The sequence below is a fragment of the Strix aluco genome, chromosome 22, assembly GCF_031877795.1.
Source record: "Strix aluco isolate bStrAlu1 chromosome 22, bStrAlu1.hap1, whole genome shotgun sequence".
Taxonomy (NCBI): domain Eukaryota; kingdom Metazoa; phylum Chordata; class Aves; order Strigiformes; family Strigidae; genus Strix; species Strix aluco.
In genome coordinates, this window is record NC_133952.1 from 7270806 (window position 1) to 7276843 (window position 6038).

Below are 6038 nucleotides of genomic sequence, written 5' to 3' on the forward strand. Positions count from 1 at the left end.
GTCCTGGGAGAGGCGAGGAGAGCAAGCTGTGGGGCTGGCTCTTAGCTGAAGGAGGCTGCAGCCTGCCAGCAAAGGAACGGTTTCCCGCTGCTCGGTGCCTTCCAGCTCCAGGACAACAGGATTTTGTAAATCAGATGGCAAAAACCTGCTTCCACATCACTTATCCTGCTAGATGCCTACCCGGCCCTGAACTGCGCTGAACTGCTCAGCCCCAAAAGGGCCAACACCAGACAAAGGAGCAGGCTTTCACCATGACCACACACCCCATCAGGAGCCTGAATTCTAATCTCCCAACAGTTTCACCCACTGCTGAACTTGGGCTTTTGACTAATCTCTACCTGCTCCTCGTGGCCAGCATGACCAGCAGTGAGCTCCTGCACAGGAGGCTATTTTATTCTGAAGAATACAAGTGAAAGAGGAGGCAGGAGAGGCTGGGAAGCAAGTTCTCAGGTCTGTGGATAAATGAGGAAAAATAAGATGCAGACACGACCAGCTACGAAGCAACAGACCACGGGTGAAATTCACCCAAGTGGTTCAGGTCCATGGTTCAGTATTTTGATGGTTTTTGGGGGATCCTCAGCACTGGGGTGTGATTACTGAGTGGAGCGCCCGGCTGCATGCAGAGATGGGAGCTGGCGTGCAGCTCACGCGCTGCTTCCTACTATTCGTGTTGCAGCTCTGTAAACAGCCAAACAGCAGAAGAGGGAAACACAGAAATCTAAATCTGGGGGTGGGGAGGCACAAGGAGCAGAGTTCAAGTTTTCTGGTGTCAGAAGAAACAGGCAGAGGTGCTGTATGACAGAGCAGGCTGGCTGGGGGATGAAAGAAGCTGCTGAGAGGCTGTCAAAGCCCAGGGCCAACACTCTTCCCCTTCCTCTCTGGCAATGCGGTATCGCAGCCAGCACAAGGAGTGAAGACCTGATGCCTGCAGATGTCATTTGGACAGACACTGGCTCAGGCACAGGCTAGAGGCAGCCACTCTGCAGCCGGGAGGGAGAGGAGGGAGGCAACACCAGCAGGGAAGGAGCCATCCTCAGCGGTCAGGTGCCTCACCCCTAGCCAGGGTTGCTGGCTTCAGCAGCATTTTTAGACTCTTGCTCCACATCCCCCCCTCCTTTACCAGCTCCCGCTCCCCGCAGGCTCTGGGGAGCTTGCTGTCCGCCCCTAAAACACCAAATGTGCCAAACCACGCTGCCGTTTTCACACCGAGCGGTGCGACACGTGGGTTAGTACGACACAACTCTCCACTCTCAGCCCCCCCCGACGACAGCCCGTTTCATCAGCCTGTTGTTTTCCACCACAGACAGACACCGTATGAAAACACAGGTGCACGGAGCCTTGCCCAAAATGTCCCCACACCCACCCCTGCCTCCCCCCTCAGCCCTTTCCCCTGCTGCTGGATCACCAAGGCTTTCGTGCACTGAGACACAGCACAAACCTGCTCCCTGGTCTCCAGGAGCTTCCCTCCCTCGCCCGCTGTTGCTGTTTTGGGCCTGCTGACAAACGCCCACAGTGCCAGGGGCTCCCCGCTTGTCAGGACACGACTAGGAACTGTGGGCGTGAGAATTAGAAGGGTGTATTTGGAAGTTAAAAATAAAACTATTCCTTTTATTTGTGTCTTAACGCAGATTCCAAGGCTCCCTGCCCATAGCTGGATGCTAGAAAACATATGCAAGGGAAAGGCAGCTGGAGAAGGAGCGAGCGAGAGCGTGAGTATCCGCAAAGGGCTGCAGGGAGCGACGAGGGAATTGCCCTTCACACATCCCCACAGCTGGGTCCTCACTCCGTCTCTCCCCGAGCGACTTGTGTTTTGTTCACCATCCCTGAGACATACTGCATAGGGTCCAGAGAAGCGCTCTCAAGGGCTAAACCCCCTGGCATGACCCAGGAGGGATTTGGGGGACTGACGTCTGGGTCTGCCACAGACTCCCCTGCCCCGTCGCAGATCAGTTGATTCCCTTCGCCTCTCTGTATCTTTGTAAAAGGGCACAAAAAATCACATTGCAGCTCCCTGGAATAAAGGTGGCCCGTTATCACCTCCCTTCTCTCACTGGATTGTCACCTGCTGGAGTTGAACTCCTTATTCTTGACTCCTAAATAAGCCCTAAGACACCTCCAAGATAACAGCTCAGGACCCCAAATTGCCGTGTGTGAGGGCATACATGCTCGAGGTGAAGGGACCAGTACTCATGCCAGGAGACAGAGGCAAAGAAAAAAAAGCTGGGGGGTGATTTCCCATCACCATCTCGGGTAGGTGAAGGGAGGGGACAGTGGTGGCAGGTAGGATGTGAGGAGCGCATCCTCCCGTCGCTGCCAGCGTGTGACTCTCACATCTGGGTAGTTCCAGCACCCACGGGCAAGGATGGAGTAGTCCTTACAAATCCCATTCTTGCTTTTTAAGATTCACCCAAAGCACAGAGGTACAACAGCACTTTACTGCTCGTTCAGGCCACCAGGTCAATCCACCCTGAGCGCTGCATCTGGCTTAATGACAGAGGTAAGGAGAGGCTGGAGGGGCAGGTTCAGCCATGGGAGGAATCAGGCCACAGCTTTAGGATAACAGATTTGAGCTCTGTGCTGAAGCCCTTTGCGTAGGCAAAGCGGAAAGGCACAAGTCCTAGCGGTAATTAGGCTAGCTGGCTTGAACTGCAAAGCCTGACTTGCCTGGCCATGTGTAGAAAGAGAAATCTAGGGACAGACCTGGCTGGCAGGGACTGTGCTCGGTAGTAAAGGAAAGGGATTTATCATAGAGCTCATTAGAAAACATCTGGGCTCAGCAAATGACCTGGAATGCGACTCGGCAGCGGGGCGCTCCTCTCTTCCCGAGTCCCGAGAATGCGAGCTCCCGCAGGGTAAGACTCGAGCCAGCTGTTTCCTCTAATCCCATCAGCCTTTCCTTCGACAGGGGTCCAAACGCTCGGCGAGCAGGAGGCAACGAGAAAGTCCCGTTCCCTCCCCTTGGTGACTGGGATTAGTGGTTTCTCTGTAGTGCCGTGCCAATGCATTTTGGGGCCCTGGGGCAGCAGTAAAAAAAATGTACCCCTCCCATCTCTGAGCAAGTCCAAGTGTGTTTAATCACTTTATTTTCCACCTTGCCCAATCGCTCCCTGCTCCCAGGCTCTCTAGGCCCCTTTGTCCCTCCCTCCCTTGCTTCCCCAGCAACTCAGGTCATGCAAAATCCTTCTCCTATTCAGTTCATGTCTGCAGGAGCAGTTTCTATCAGGGAGGGCTGGGAAGAAGCTGTTGGGCTTCATTTGCAGGTGCCCTCTTCCCTATGAGTGCAAACAGTTCTTTCTACTTCAAAAATACCAGTTTCCTCTGACACCATTAGGACCAGCTAAATCTCCTCTGATAACCATCTTATTTTCTGCTGCACAACTTCCCCCTGCTGCAATCGCTTAGAAACTCTTATTACATTAATTATTTTTCTTGCAGCACTAGCCAAGCTCAGGGCCTCGTCACAATAGGTGCTTGTATGTGTTTAGAGACAGCTCTGGCACTGAAGCGCCTACAAACTGTCAACCAGCAGTACAAACTTAGAACATACACATGTGTGCAGGGAACATTTTGCACATTACTGAAAGGAAACCAGCACCCGCCTGAAACGGGGTGACTCAGCCCAGAGCAATACTCTGCTGCTGTTGCATGGGAAGAGGCTCGTGCACAAACTCTCTGGCCTTTAAGAAAAGCACCCAAAACCAGAAGTCTCAAAGTGCCAGTTTCTGAAGTCCTGTGACTGCAAGAGAGACTCAGCATCTTTTTAAATGAAAAAATAATGTGTATATATACGTATTCACTAACAGATTAAACTCCTCTGCTCCCAGTCCCCCCCCGCTTTACAGAAGACAAATGCAAATATAATCCTTAAGGTGACGATTTTCGTATTTTAGAGGGTGTGGCTCATCAAATCCTAGAAATGTGGGACCCTGAGAAATCTGCTTTCACTGCCTCCCTCTCCTCCTGCCCTGAAGCAGAATGGTGATTTTTGAGTTTGTGAAGCAGGTAATACTGTTGCAGCTGGTGAGGAACTGAATGAAACTGGCCACTGCTTTCTTGAACATGCTGAGACACCCATGCTAGCACTGGACCAATTTTTCATCATTTTGTTTTTAATTTTGGTAACAGGGGCTGCCTCAGTGGCTGCTCCAATGTATGACAAGAGTTAACACTGAAGCCTCAGTTAAATAATTATAGGCTCATCCTGTGCTCAGAGGAGTCACAATGACCTCCTCTATCTGCCAGCCTACCTCTATTTATACCTAATATGGATATAAAATCCACAACTTAGCAGATAGTAAACTAGAGCCTCCCACAAGCATGTCGCCTACTAGGATGCTCCCAAAGATTTAAGGGAATTATTTCGCAGGCCTTAAAAGAACCCAGTAAATTCACTTTCTCTGTTCTGTCTGACGTGGTGCAGACAGCAGGACTATGCAGACTTTCCCATAGAGTCTTTCCAGTGCATCTCCAGTCCCAGCCCACAAACACTCCTGCAGTTCCAGCCCCAGGCTTCCATCCATCATTCAAAGATGCATTTATTGACATACAAAATACCCCAACTCTCGACAGGTTATCTACGAAACCATGTAATCTTCAGAGAGAATTAAACAAAAACCGGGCCCTGTGCCCGGAAAAAGGAGTGGGGGGAAGCACACACCATCAGCAGTTCCCTCAAACAAAACCAAGGAAAACAGTCCAAAAGGGAGGAGCTGGAAGAACAAAGCAGCAATGATCGCTGTAGAAATTAGGTTGTCTTCTGTCTGAGAACCACGCCAGGGACATCTTCAGGGAGTGTCCAACAAACAGGGTCCTTGAGCTGAAAATTTCTGCATTTAGTTCATGCCAGATTAAGCGATGGGACAGAGACCAGGAACAATGCAGTCAACCTTTATGGCCTTGGAAGTTTAAAAGAAATTATGGCCAAGAAGAACAGTTAGATCATCTGATATGAATCCATGTGTGTTACAGGTCATTTGATTTCACCCAGTCACTCCCAGGTGGAGCACAGTAACTTACATTTAAGACATCAGGAGTTGAAAAATCCACCCATTCCTCTCCTGGCTTATCTCAGTCTCTCTGCTTATAATTCAGCACCTCGCTGCTCACCTGCGTGGGTCAAGTGGCCTCCAGCCATTGCTTCTCATTATGCCTCTCCCTGTTGGCAGCAAACCCTTCAGGTCCTGGGGTTTTGTAACCCCTAAGCCCTTGTGATCTCTAGGTATGATCAGCATTTGTTGTGTCTCAGTGTCAAACTTTACATTTGACTATCTCAAAATCTACATTGCTCCACTTTTCCATTTACATAGCATCCCACCAGATAGCAATTATCCGTCTGACACCATTTGATATCTACTTCTAGATAATGAATGGAAATTACAGATAATACAAAGCATTATACTGACTCCTGTGGGAGACACGGCATCCACAGACCCCAGACTGCCACTGTTTTGCAAATCTGCCACGGAGCCATTAGGACATGAAATAATTTTCTTCTCCTGTGGCCTCAGTCAACCTTTGAACCTAGAAAGCGGCTGCTGAAGAGAGAGATTTCACAACCCATGGCAGTTACCTTCAGCCTAAGCCTCCTGTTCCCTTACTCCACTGATAACTTCAGCCCTTTCTCCCTTATTGCTCTGTGCTATAACACATTGTCCTGGAGAGAAGGCGCAGGAGTTTGGGGACAGAGAAGCAGGTGACTGCAAGAAATGAAAGGGTGGATAAGAAGGTGTAGAAACACTCTCCTTCCCCAGCACACTCTTACCTGGTTTGAAGCACTCACCTTCCATAGCACACCTCTACCTTGTTCTTCCAGCATCTTCAAAGTATTTTGTGAACTGTGGAGCGTGATTCAGTCAGCGCAGCTGGGTAGTGAACTGCGGTGTCCCACAATATATGCTGCTTGACTGCACAGAGTTGATTTTTACCCGGGAGTGAAGTAGGTCTTAAATCCATGACCAAGTAGAGAGAGTAGCACCATTTCCATTTTACAGGGGAGAAAATTGAGGTGCTGTCTATCACAACTGGACTAAATCCTCAGG